Genomic DNA, 15,234 nt, shown 5'->3' on the forward strand with positions numbered 1-15,234 from the left:
GCCTGGGCGCTGGGGATGGCTCCTTGGCCTCTGCCCCAGGTGCTAGAGTGGCTCTGGTTGCAGCAGAGCGACGCCCCATAGGGGCGGAGCATCGCCCCCTGGTGGGCGTGTCGGGTGGATCCCGGTAGGGCACATGCGGGAGTCTGTCTGTCTCTCCCCATTTCCAGCTTCAGAGAAATACGAAAAAAAAAAAAAAAAATCAGGTGCCTGAACTTGTGTATAAGAATTTCTGGTGCCAATAATAAGTTAATTGACAAAAATCTTATTATGCGATGCTATGAATATGATAGAAACTTATGACCAATATATTTATGGTTCAGACAGGGCATTCACACTGGAGGGGTATTAATGTGTTGGCTGTTGTCATTTTTTATTTGACAATTGAAGGGAGAAGAGGTCAGTGTTCCTGACTAAATAATCAGGTATTGCATGTTTTAAAAGTTCTTGCCCACACTGGTTAAAAATCACTGTACTAGAGTATAAGTTCCATGAGGGAAAGAATATTTTGGTTTTCTTCAATATTTTGGCTGTATCTCAGTATATAAATTAACGTTTGCCACATAGCAGGTATTAGATGGATACTTGTTAGATAAATAACTGAATGAAAAAATAAATACTTATTTTAGAAGGTTTATTTAGAATAAATAAAACATTTTATTTATTTAAATTACTAAACAATATTTGTTTTATTTATCAACATATTATATAGTTCCAGCTTTTAGAATACTCAACTTCACCATTTAATGATGAGTAGGACAATTAATTTCTTCAACAGAGATGCTGGAAATCCAGGAATGACAAGGAACGGGAGTCAGAATTGAGACACTCTTTCTCTGAGGGTCCAGCAGAGGCCAGCAAAACCAGTTCAAGCAGGCCCAAGAGGCTGACCTGAACTCTGCAGACACAGACGCCAATAGTGCAAACTTTCAAGTTGTAATCCTCCACGTTATCGATACTGGCAGTGGGTGGAAGGAGGCAGACGAATGCAGAAGTGAATTATGGGTTAAGTGAGACATCGCTGAAAGATCTTACCAGTAGCCCATAGGAACACAAAGGGTGTAGAGCAGGGTTAGTCAACCTTTTCATACCTACTGCCCACTTTTGTATCTCTGTTAGTGGTAAAATTTTCTAACTGCCCACCATTATCATTACAGTTCCACAGTAATGGTAATTTACAAAGTAGGGAAGTAACTTTACTTTATAAAATTTATAAAGCAGAGTTACAGCAAGTTAAAGCATATAATAATAAATACTTACCAAGTACTTTATGTTGATTTTCGCTAAGTTTGGCAGAATAAATCTTTATAAAACAACTTACTACAGTAAGTTAAATCTATCTTTTTATTTATACTTTGGTTGCTCCGCTACCACCCACCATGAAAGCTGGAACGCCTGGGACCAGGTTGACTACCGCTGCTGTAGCCTTCCTGAGAATGGATATTGGCAAGAACGAGGCATGGCTGAGCTTTACAGTGGTGTTGTAGAGAACCAGAAAGGGAGACAAGTCAGATGAAAGGAGAGAGGGCTTTGTACTATCCTGTACTAGAGTCTGGGACCACAGAAGATAGGATGAGTGGAAGGAGTGGCAGTGTGAGAAATCTAAAGATGAGAGCGTCCTCATTTGTATTCTGGAATTAAGGACAAACTAATGAAGGAGAGCTCTGAGAGAGGAAATACAGAAATCCTAATATCCTGTCAAGGCCATTAGCCTTTGGTCAAGGGACAAGGCCTTGTTCCATGTCTCATTAGACAAAAGTTGTGTTAGGGGACCGCATAGGCCAGATAAAGACGACCTCTTTCTCTTGCCATGAACTTTGTAGTAGCAAAATACTTATCAAGCACTTCCTGCGTGCCGGACACTGACTGTTTGTTTTCATTTCACCTTTACGGTGCTATAGTGATTTCATGAGCATCCAGACTTAACAGCAGAGAAAACTGAGTGCTAATGTTGTCTCCAAGGTCACATGGTTTAGCCGTACTCGGGATTGAAATTTGAACCCAGAGTAGTTAAAATATAAAGTTTGTGCTCCTTTCTCTATTTCTGGGTGGTTCTAAATCTTATCTGTCCATTAGAATCTTCTGCAGAGTTTACAAAAATATCTTGTGTATCCAGATGCCCCTAGATAATCCTGACAATTTATTTGGTAGGCGGCCCAGATGTGGGCATTCTTCTCAGTTTAGTAATATTCCCTAGGTTATTCAAAGGTGTCGTTGGGATTGAAAACTAGGGTTATACAACGCTGTGGAAGTGGGGAAGGACTGGGGAAGGCGCTTTTAGGTGGGGGTTGGTGTGAATGAATAGAACTTAGTGTACCGTAGTGTTTTTAAAGCTGGGCCAGGATCAACAACAGCCGTAGTCTCATCTGAGAGATGGTCAGCAGTATAAGAACCTTGAATTAGAAACTAAAGGGATAGAGCTCAACAATATGCATTTTAACAAGCTTGAGTCAGGCTAAAATTTGAGAATCCTTGGCATAGAGATGAAAGGCTTTTTATTTGAGCTCAAGCAAACCTAGTTTTTAACTGGCTTTCAACATGTAATAGTTATTCACAGCCCACTAAATAAACTAGGTCACCATCTCTAGGTCTCAGTTTTCTTAGAAGTTAAAAAAAAAAAGTTAACGTTTTTTACGTCTCTGACAAATAATGGGATACTTTGTGTAAATCATGTGGCACATATCAAGTGTTCAATAACGAAAAACTAATACTGAGGGGTATTTCAGAAAGAGTAATGAGTCAGCCATTGAGCTTATAAGTAAGTGTGAGCCTACATAAGTCCGTCTTTAAAGATCTAGGGAAGACAGTTATGACAACATAAAATAGGTAATCAGGAGTTGCACGAACGTATTATGTTTTAGAAAAACCTCAACAGCTAATATTAAAAAATGGACAAAAAATATCCAGCCCATTAAATACTTAAAGAGTTGTCTTTCTCAATAGAATTTCAGCACCTCTTATGAGTAACGTGAGATATGTAATAGTTAGATAATGAATGCTACCATTTCCTCCTTTTCCATTTGGTTAAGATAAAGATATTGCTGAGATTTTCAGTTCACCGGTGTCCTCTTCGAATGTTTCAGTAATAGATTTGGTCTGCAAAATACTGAACTTAGGGTTTCAGTACATATACTTGCACCTTGAGCCAAACCCAGTCCCTCCCTGCTCTTCCTTAGAGATCCAGATTGCAAAGCAAGTGCTCCTGGTCGCCAGAAGGCAGGCTTGCGCTGAGAGAAGGAAAGCATTCCTGAGATCTTAAATTAGATCCACCTGTTTACTGCAGAAATTGTTTCCTTTTCTATTTAAGTGACATAAACGTGTGTGTGTGTAAGATACACTTAAAAGTTTACTAAAGGTTATTATCTACCCTAACTTACAATGGTTGTGCATTTTATATAGAGTAATTATAACATTGTCATGCCAGTAAATGGTCTCACAGGTTATTGAATTAAGTGTTACTACTAAAATTGACATAAGTTTGAGGAGGGTGAGCTGTTGTAGAAAGACTTTTAAAAAAATTTTTTTTGTGTCTGAAACAGAGAAAGAGAGAGACAGAGGGAGAAACAGATAGGAACAGACAGACAAGAAGAGAGATGAGAAGCATCAATTCTTTGTTGTGGCACCTAAGTTGTTCATTGATTGCTTTTTCATATATGCCTTGACCAGGGGGCTTCAGCAGAGCAAGTGACCCTTTGCTTGAGCCAGTGACCTTGGGCTCAAGCCAGTGACCTTGGACTTCAAGCCAGCGACCTTTGGGCTCAAGCCAGCGACTATGGCATCATTTTGATGGTCCCATGCCCAAGTCAGCAACCTGCACTCAAGCTGGTAAGCCTGTGCTTAAGCCGAATAAGCCTGCACTCAAGCTGGTAACCTCGGGGTTTCGAACCTGAGTCCTCCGCATCCCAGTCCAATGTTCTATCCAGTGCACCACCACAAAGGAAATTAACACAGGCTTGTTTCCTTTGCTCTAGAAGATAATGTAAGCAGATAAATAAAATCCTGGAGATGTTTTAAAACTTTTGAGAAAAAGCAAGAACCAAAACTTATTTGGAGGTAGATAGGTAAAAGAATAATCCATTAGTCAATAGGGAACTATTGATTTGAGAACATTTTCTGGGAAACATAAATGCAGGAGACATTTCAAACTCACATGAAAAAGGTCCTCAAAAACCCATCATAGTACTCGAGGGGAAAGACCAAGAGCAATTTACCTATTGACCTACAAGTTCGATCTTTGGTTTAACAGTGCTGATAGATGTAGGATCAAATGATTGGCTTATGCTTAACTATGACTTTAATAAACATTCTGGTGGGATGTTTATGTTGCATGGATAGAATCTAGAATATGGTCATGACATTTAAGTTAAGAAAGTGACAGTCATGGCATCAATAGATATATTTAAATACAGCAATTTGTGGATTGAGATTCTCCAATCAATCTTATTAAAATTCTTTTTCTTAAAGGAAAAGTAACACGGACAAGTCTGCATTTGGAGAATCAAAAAGTGGGAGAATCTTCATTTGTCAATTTAAGCCGTGTTCAGTAATACATTACGGTGACATTTATAATATCATGAGTTCCAAGTCAGTTCTCTAAATGAGGCCATTAAACTTTCATATTAGCGCTTGTGTCTTCTGAGAAATACTGGTTATTATTTTCTCTTTTATATTTTTTGAAAAAAATATTTATAGCTTAACTTTACTATGGTTCACCTTAACTCGTCAATGGATTATTTGAGATTTGTAAGTCTATTTTCTAATTAAAAAGTGAAGTTACCATAGTAACCAGCTTATCCTGAATACTCTGCTTACGTCACCTCAGAGATTCAGAGTGGTTTTTCATCTGCATTCTCCCACCAGCTGCACTGATTTCAGATATACTCTTGCCCTTTAGACTGCGAAGAAAAAGGCTTTCTTTACTGATTATACAAATTGGAGTCTTTTTCGATAATTTGTTTATAACAGAGACCAAATGCCTCTGACGTTTGGGAAATTTTAAAGGTGGAAACAATTTAGAGCACCTTAAAAAAGACTTTGGGTCCAGTAGGGAGGTGGTGAAGGAATATTTGTTTAAGTAACTGTGGACTTGGAGATTGAGTTTCAGAAAATGGCTTGAAGGAAAAAGGATCAGTCACTTGATGAATATGTTATTCGGAGGAATTCCTCTACAAGAGAGGTGACATTTTTATTATTGGGAGGCTATCTTATTAACCCAGAACATGTAAAGAAAAGGAAATCTTGCTTAGCTCGTAAGATTTGCTACAAGTAATATGTATGACTTTTGCAGTGAATGAGTGGACTCCGGGTTCTGGAAATTTAACACACTCTTCGTATGACTTGTTTTCTTGCTGTTGGGCCTTTCCACATGGTTCCCTCTGCTCGGAATGATTTCATTATTTCTGTCCATTTTCATCCTTATAGTGCCTCTAATATTTCTTGGCTTACTTTGTGTATTCTTTAGAACTTACCTGAGATGTCATATTCTGTAGGAATATTGTTCTGACTTCCCAAGATAACTTTAAGTCTCCTCCGACATGCTCACACAATGCCCGTTGAAGATATTCTCATGCCTAATTGAAGTGGTTAGCACACTCGCTGAACTGTCCTGGATAGAAAGACCAGAATCTTGTTATGTGCTGTGGGCTCAAAGACTCACTTAGTGTCTGGCCCATAATAGATTTTCAAAACAGCTTATATTAAATAAATGTATGAGTTTCCCAGGGCTGCTGTAACAAAAATACTACAAACCAGATGACTTAAAAAATCAGAAATATATTTTCTGCAGTTTTGGAGGTTAGAATTCCAAAAACAAGTTGCTGGCAGAGTTGATTTCTCCTAGAGGTCCTGATGGTGAATCTGTTCCATGTGTCTTTCCTAGCATTTAGCAGTTAACAGTAATCTTTGATATGCCTTGGCTTGTAGATACATTACTTTAATCTCTGCCTCTGTCTTCACATGGTATTCTTTCCTGGGTGTCTCTGTTTTTTCTTCTTTTCTCATAAAAACAATAGTAATACTGTTTTAGAGCCCACTCTAGTTCGGTGTGACCTTATCTTAATTTATCTATGTCTGCAAAGACCCTACTTCTAAATAAGTTTACAATCACAGGTACCAGGAGTTAGGACTTCAACATATTTTTAGGGAACACAATTCAATCTTCAGCAGTAACCGTATAGTATATTTTTTGGGGGGGTCGGGTTAAAATGAAATGCCATCTTCATTACAAGCAGGCCAGTCACTAAGGTGCTAACTAATTATAATCACGTAACAGGACGTTTACAGAATGCAAAATAGTTGGTCTGCTTATTTTAAGTCTCAACATCCAGACTTGATAACTTCTTAGAGAATCTTATTTATTGTTAACAACGCTTTTGATTTAGTTGCAAAATGTATGAAATAGTTTGCCCTGCGGACATAGTTTAGACTGAAGATAAATTCATATGCAGCACTTTAGAAATAATTATGCCCAAATAACTGTGCTGTATTCAGGGTTCTGTTAATTCTTATGTGTAACTCAAAGTCTTATATTTTTAATTTGGGTCATCTTTATTTTATACCCACTGCAAGGCAGACAGAAAAGAGGCAATAGGAAAAGTTATTTTTTGGCATTTAGCAATTAGTTGATTATCATGCAAATTTTATTCAAATTAATACAAAATATGCATCTTTCATTTTTGGTTCATCAGATTAGGTTATTTTTAATTTTAATAAGATGCAAAAATAATTAAGTGATTTAAAATATATAATTTAATATTGAACTAGTTTCTCAGGAGTGATGATTGCCAAGTTACATGCCAGGTTTCAGGGACATGCTTAGTTACAAGGACCAACAGACAGAAGATGGGGGCTGGGTCCCAACCAACATAGGCAGGGACTAGAAAGGATTGCCGATTTCCAGGGAGAAGAAATCAAAGACCTACACTAGCGCGAGAGGAAAACGGGATTTCGACATGTACCTATATGTATGTGTGTGTTATATGCCTGTAAGCACATGATATATGGTCTTGGATTAAGGGATTAACGTGTTTTTAGAACTAATTAGAAGTGAATGGGAGCAACTGGAAATTTGTATAAATGCTAATAACTCTGTGCTTTTAATACATAAAAAAATGTTGCTATGACTGGTAGCTGTTTTATAACTTCCAAAAGATGTCTCCTAGATTTTCTACCTTAATAGGACTTGGCTGTTTTATAATTTATGAAATTCTCTCAGGGGGTTTCCTATTTTTATTATTCTGCTAAACCAGCAGGGGGAAATCGTACATTACTTTTTGGTTGGCTTCAGAAACATTTTTCAGACTTTATTTTTTTTAAAAGTCTACCTTCCTGCTGAAAAAGTTTAAATAATTTAATATAGAGTGCTTACAGTATGATTCTCATAAGCACACTGGTATCAGTTCTTAAAGAGCAGAGTTAAACTTTAATTTCTTCATTTTTTGTAATTAAAAAAAAAGTCATGTAACACCCTAATAGTCCTGGTAAAAGATAATTGCTTTGCTGTTGATGATACTCATAATGCTTTCAAATTGCTAATTCCATTTGTGACATAACAAACTTTATTGCTGAATTTCAATGACATTGTAAAAAATAAAAGATAATCTATAGGTCAATGTTTAGTGCTAAAAGTAAATTACTTTAATATTTGCTACTGTATTTTTAATCTACTTTTATTTTTGTAATTTAAAAATTTCTAGGGAAGTAAAGAACCATTTAAAATTTTGAGTTACAAACAAGAATAGCTCTTTGCCTGCAAAAAACATAATATGGAGACTATAGCTATTGTTTCTGAGTACATAAGAGATGATTGCATTATATTGTCTGTCTTCTGTGCAAAGAACAGTAATGCTTACATGGCGAGTAAGGGGATGAGCAAAGTCAATGTATTGTGCATTTTTGAGTGACATGGCAGGATAACACCATTATTTTTTGTATTTTAGTCGCTGTACTCACTTAATCATGTTCACTGTTCCATCATCAGTTGTCATTCACTCGTTTTGTAAAATCGGAGCATCTGCATTTAATGTTATTGTATTGTTTCTGTTTACTACAGCTGGCTGCAATAGACTCAAATGACAATTTCACAACTACACATAAAAGGTAACGAAAAACCATTCAAAATAGAAACATCTTACTTTGCAACAAGTATACACTCTAAGTATGAGTAAGATGTCTAAATTTAGGAAAAGTAGAATGAATTTACCTCATTATATGTAAATTCATCTATCTGAAAATACTATTCATTTTTCAAGTAAATGGCTAGATAACATTTATTTTTGAAATGATAAATTCTCAGTTATGATTTTTATATACTGGCAATGACATATCAATGTTTAAAAATTAGAGAAAGATAATACAAAATAATTATCACATATTTAACAAATATGGAAAAATATTCAAAAAGACAATTATGAAATAAGAATCAGATGAAAAGACCAAAATATTAAAAATGGCACTTAATAGACAAACAAAACTATATAATTTGTATATTTCATATTTTGGAAACGTCTATGCACACACGCACACACACACACACAAACTTACTAAAGTGCAAAGGAAGAAGAAATTGCACTTTGGGGAGGGCAAGCAGAACCAGAAGGTGACAAGATAACTCTACCTTCAAATATGTGTCTGTTATCACCAGAGGAATGTACCTAGAAAATATTCTTCAGTGCTATTGAATTGAATCACAACTGGCTAATGAAATAGGAATTAAATGATCTTGTGTGTGTGTGTGTGTGTGTGTGTGTAGATACTATTGAATTATTGAATTATGAGCCTTGACTCTCGCTACTTGGGTTATGTTTTATTTATTCTCCCTTGAAAGGAATGTTTTGTTTTCCAAAAGGTTTTAACTGAGAACACACACAGTTATACATTAAGTCTAGCCCAAACCAAAACTAGATTAGTTATTTTCAAATAATACAGCAATATAACTGCTCTTTAAATATTGGCAAAAAGACACATAGAATAACTGGTAATCTTGAGAACTAAATAAGGCATCTAAGTATATCGACAAATTTGGGATGGAACAATTTGTGGGAAGTCAGTCTTCTAGTTAGAGTATTTGTTCTTTAACAGTAAGGTTTATGAGTATCATATCTACTTCTCACCTGCTCTTTCATGAATAACTACCATATAATAGGCAGTAAATAATTTTTTTTAAATAAATAGGTATCTTTTATAAAAATAAATTTATTGAGGTAACATTTGTTAATTAGATCACATAAGCTTCAAGAGTACATTTCTAGTATACATGATCTGTATATTACACTGTGTGCCCATCATCCAAAGTCAAATCATCTTCTGTCACAATAAATTTGGCCCTCTTTACCCTATACCAGTGGTCCCCAACCCCAGGCCGCGGACCGGTACCAGTCCGTGGGCCATTTGGTACTGGTAAGCAGAGAAAGAATAAATAACTTACATTATTTCCATTTCATTTATATTTAAGTCTGAACGATGTTTTATTTTTAAAAAATGACCAGATTCCCTCTGTTACATCCGTCTAAGACTCACTCTTGACGCTTGTCTCGGTCATGTGATACATTTATCCCTCCCACCTTAAAGACTGGTTCATGAAAATATTTTCTGACATTAAACCAGTCCGTGGCCCAAAAAAGGTTGGGGACCACTGCCCCATATTACCCCTACCCCTCTCCTTCTGGTAACCACTGTTATCTGTATCTATGAGTTTCAGTTTTATATCACACATTGAGTAAAATCATATGGTTCATAAATATTTCTAATTTATTTTGCTTAGTAAAGTATTCTCAGCCCGACCAGGTGGTGGCGCAGTAGATAGAGTGTTGCACTGGGACATGGAGGACCCAAGTTTGAAACCTTGAGGTCACCAGCCTGAGTGCTTTTTTATCGGCTTGAGTGTGGAGTTGCTGTCTTGAGCGTGGTATCATAGACATGACCCCATGGCAGCTGGCTTGAACACACAAGTCACTGGCTTGAAGCCCAAGGTCGCTGGCTTGAGCCCAAAGTTGCTGGCTTGAACAAGGGATCACTCAGTCTGCTGTAGCCCCTGAGTCAAGGCACATATGAGAAAGCAATCAATGAACAAATCAGATATTGCAGCAAAGAATTGATACTTCTTATCTCTCTTTCTTCCTGTCTGTCTGTCCTTATCCGTCCCTCTCTCTCTGTCTCTCTTTCTCTGTCTCTGTCACAAAAAAATAAAAAAAAATATTCTTGCCCTGGCCGGTTGGCTCAGTGGTGGAACGTCAACCTGGCGTGCAGAAGTCCCGGGTTCGATTCCTGGCCAGGGCACACAGGAGAAATGCCCATCTGCTTCTCCACCCCTCCCCCTCTCCTTCCTCTCTGTCTCTCTCTTCCCCTCCCGCAGCCGAGGCTCCACTGGAGCAAAGATGGCCCGGGCGCTGGGGATGGCTCCTCGGCCTCTGCCCCAGGCGCTAGAGTGGCTCTGGTCGCAACAGAGCGACGCCCTGGAGGGGCAGAGCATCGCCCCCTGGTGGGCAGAGCGTTGCCCCCTGGTGGGTGTGCCGGGTGGATCCCAGTCGGGCACATGCGGGAGTCTGTCTGACTGTCTCTCCCCGTTTCCGGCTTCAGAAAAATACAGGAAAAAAAATGTATATATTCTCAAGGTCCATCTATGTTGTCATAAATGACAGTATTCCACAGTATGAATGTACCACACCATCATTACCCAATCTCCTATTGAAGGACACTTTGGTGGTTTCCATGTGTTGGCCACTGTGACTAATGCTGCAATGAACATAGAAGTGTATATGTCTTTGCAGAAAAATGTTTTGGAGTTTTTTGAGTAGATGCCAAGTAGAGGGATTGCTGGGTCATGTGGTAACTCCACTCTTAGTTTTCTGAGGAATCACCAGACTCTTTTCCACAGTGGCTATATGAGCAGCAAATAAGTGTTCCTTTTTCTCTTTTTCTTCACAACTTCTCCAACACTTGTCATTACTTGTTGATCAGATAATAGCTTTTCTAACAGGTATGAGGTATAGTTTTTATTTGCATTTCCCTAATAGCTAGTGAAATTGATATCTTTTCATATATCTGTTTACCATTGGTATGTTTTCTTGGGAGACGTGTCTGTTCAGGTCCTCTGACCATTTTTAACCCTTTGAGTAGTACGAATGTTCATGTACTTCCTTTTGCCTCCTGACCATCCAGAGTATGACTGATTTATTTTAAATTGAACTGTTTGTTTGGTGTTAAGTTGTATGAGTTCTTGATGGAGCTGTTATTTGCAAATATCATCTCCCATTCAGTTGGTCATCTTTTTGTTTTGTTGGAGGTTTCTTTTGTTGTGCAAAACCTTTTTAGTTTGATATAGTCCCATTCATTTCTTTTTCACTTAACTTCCCTTGACTTTGTCATCAAATTCATAAAATGTTCTCTAAGACCATGGTCCATAAATTTATTACCTCTGTTTTTTTCTATGTAAGCTATTGTTTCAGATTTTATATTTGGGTCTTTGAACCTCTTTGAATTAATTTTTAAACATAGGGACAAACTGTAATCTAGTTTCATTCCTTTGAATGTTTTAACAATTTTGTAATGTGTCATAGTTCAGTCTAGGAAGGTTGTATTTCTAAGAACATATTCATTTTTCCTAGGTTATTTAATTTGATGACACATAATATTTTAGTATTCTAGAATGATCCTTTATATATCTGTGATGTCTGTGGTAACTTCTCTTTCATTTCTGATTTTATTTATATAAGTGTTTTCTCTTTTTTTCCATAATGGGGGTAGCCAGGGGTTTGTCAGTTTTATTAATTTTTTTCACAAAACCAGCTCTTTGTTGTATTAATTTTTGTAAGTTTTTTTGTTCTCTCTGTCATCCATTCTGCTCTAATTTTTGTTATTCCTTTTTTTTTCTACTGACTTAGGTTCCTTTTGTTCTTTTTTTTTTTTTTTTTTTTTAGTTCTTTAAGATATAATGTTAGGTTGTTTACATTAAATTTCTCTTGTTTTATGAGATAGGCATGTAATGACATCAACTTCCTTCTCATTCCTACTTTCATTGCATCACGCAAGTTTTGATGTGTCATGTTGTCACTCGCATTTGTCTCTATATATCTTTTGATCTCACCTTTTATTTCTTCTTTTACTCATTTTTTAGTAGTGTGTTGTTTAGCCTCCACATATTTTGGGTTTATTTTCTTATTTTTGAAATTAATTTCTAATTTTAAAGCATTGTGGTCAAAGTATATACTTGGTATGATTTCAATGTTGAGACAAGTTAATAGACCCAACATATGGTCTATCCTTGAAAATGTTTTATGTGTAATAGAGAAGAATGTATAATCTGATGTTCTCTGATTAAAGGCTCTGTAAATGTCAATTATGTCCACTTGGTCTAATGTATCATTTGAGGCTGATATTTCTTTATTGTTTATCTGTATGGATTATCTGTCTAGACTCTCAATGGAGTATTAATGTTTCCCAACTATTATTTTGTTTTTATCTATTTCTTCTTTTAATTCTGTTAGGAGTTGCTTTATAGATTCCAGTACTTCCTGATTGGGTGCATATATATATTTAGAAGTGTCATTTCTTCTTGATGTAGTATCCCCTTTGTCATTAGGAAATCTCCATCTTATTTCTTGTTAGCTTTGTTATCTTGAACTCTATTTTGTCAAATATAAGTATGGCTACACTTGCTTTTCTGTGGATGCTTTTTCTTGGAGCATTGTTTTCTACCCTTTCACTTTGAGTCTAACTTTGTTTTTGTAGCTTAGATGTGTCTCCTGAAGGCAGCATATGGTTGAGTTTTGTTTTTTGATCCAATCTGCTACTCTTTGCCTCATTAGTGGTGAATTCAGTTCATTTACATTAGGGGAAATCATTGCTGTATGAGAATTTCCTATAGTCATTTTATCTCTTCTTTGATTTTTTTTTATTTTTAAAGACTTTATTCATTTTAGAGAGGGAAGAGAGAGAGAGAGAGAGAGAGAGAGAGAGAGAGAAGGGGGGAGGAGCAGAAAGCATCAACTCCCATATGTGCCTTGACCAGGGAAGCCCAAGACTTTGAACCGGTGACCTCAGCATTCCAGGTTGATGCTTTATCCACTGCACCACCACAGGTCCAACCTTATTTCTTATTTTCTGATAGCTCTGTGCCTCCACTGGTTCTTTTCCTTTGTATTTCTGTCTGCAGCTTTTGTATGACAAAATTCCATACATTTTCCCTCTGCTTCTTTTTTATAAAGTTATATATCTTTGGGGCTTTGTGTGTGTGTGTGTGTGTGTGTGTGTGTTTATCATTATGTTTGTGAAAAAGAAAGTTTTATATACACAGTATAGTCTTTTTTTCTTTTGAATAAATCTGATTTCCATCCTGCTTTGCAAGTTCAGACCTTTAACCCTTTCCCTTATGTGTTTTTGTTGTCACAAATTATCTTTGTTATGTAAATTTGTTGGTAATCTTAGTTGTAGTTTTTTGACCTGTTGTGTTTTTTTTTGGGGGGGGGGCAGAATAACCTCCTTAATTGTTGCCTACTATGAAGATCTGGTATTAAATTCCCTTAGCTTTTGTATGTCTGGAAAAGGTCTTTATTTTTTCTTTATATCTAAAAGACAACTCTGATGTATATATTATTTTTAGTTGGTATTTTCTCTCTTTCAATATTTTGAATATTTGTTTTACTCTCTTCTTGGTGGTATAGTTTCTGCTGAGAAGTCTGATGATAGCCTAATGGGCTTTCCTTTGCAGGTGACTATCTTCTTTTGCCTGTTTGTCTTGAGAACTCTTTTTTTTGTCATTAATTTTTGATAATTTTAATACAGTATGCCTTGGGGAAGACCTTTCTAGATTGTGGCAATTAGGTATTCTATTTGCTTCTTGGATTTGAGGATCTAGCTCTTTCCATAAGTTTGCTGTTTTTGTGTGTGTGTGACAAAGAGAGAGGGACAGATAGGGACAGACAGGAGAGATGAGAAGCATCAGTTCTTTGTTGCAGCACCTTAGTTGTTCATAGATTGCTTTCTTTTCTTTTTCTTTTTCTTTTTCTTTTTTTTTTTTTAAAGAGACAGAGAATCAGAGAGAGGGATAGACAGGGACAGACAGACAGGAACGAAGAGAGATGAGAAGCATCAATCAACAGTTTTTTGTTGAGACACCTTAGTTGTTCATTGATTGCTTTCTCATATGTACCTTGACCGGGGGGCTACAGCAGACCGAGTAACCCCTTGCTAGAGCCAGCGACCTTGGGTCCAAGCTGGTGAGCTTTGCTCAAACCAGATGAGCCTGCACTCAAGCTGGCGACCTCGGAGTCTGAAATCTGGGTTCTCCGCATCCCAGTCCGATGCTCTCTCCACTGCACCACCACCTGGTCAGGCTGATTGCTTTCTCATATGTGCCTTGACCAGGGGGCTACAGCCGACTGAGTGACCCCTTGCTCAAGCCAGCGACCTTAGGCTCGGGCTGGTGAGCTCTGCTCAAACCAGATTAACCCTCACTCAAGCCGGTGATCTCGGGGTTTTGAACCTTGGTCCTCTGGGTCCCAGTCCGATGCTCTACCCACTGCACCACTGCCTGGTCTGGCTTTTTCCATACGTTTGGAAAGTTCTGATCAACTATTTGTTTGAATAGGCTCTTCATTCCCTTCCTCCTCTCTTCTTATTCTAGTATGCTTATTATTCTTATATTGCTCTTTCTCATGGAGTCAGCTATTTCTCCTAGAGCTCTTTCAGTTTTTTGTTTGTTTGTTTTTAGTTTCCAAGTCTCTCTCTTCTTCCTCTGCAAGATTTCTAGAACTCTTTCTTTGATATCACTAATCTTTTCCTCCCTCTGGTTGGCTCTATTTCTTATGTTTGCTAGTTAATTCTTGATTTCTTTTACTGAGTTCATTTCCAGAATTTTTTTAAAGTTTCCATCTATTTAGTAAAGTCTTCAGTTTGTTTTCTGAGCTCATTATACTGCTTGTCTGTATTTTTTAATTGAGTTTTTTCAAAACTTCAATTTTGAATTCTCTGTCATTTATATCACATATTTGTGTGTCTTTAACATTTTTTATTTTCTTTTTGAGCTGCCTGGATACCGTGATCATTCACGGTGTTGGATTCCGTCTCTCTCTCCAGGCATCAGAAGCACTTCTCTAGCAGTTGAATACAGGTCTTCTTATTTTTCTCCACTAGGTGGTGCTGAATCACAAGGGTGTCTGTTCGTTTTGCTTTCCTGCACTTCAGATCTCTGTGGGGTCGTGTTCCCTGGTTAAGTGGTAAGTGATCTGGTCCCACAGGTCC

Source organism: Saccopteryx bilineata, chromosome 8 (assembly GCF_036850765.1).
Source record: "Saccopteryx bilineata isolate mSacBil1 chromosome 8, mSacBil1_pri_phased_curated, whole genome shotgun sequence".
NCBI lineage: Eukaryota > Metazoa > Chordata > Mammalia > Chiroptera > Emballonuridae > Saccopteryx > Saccopteryx bilineata.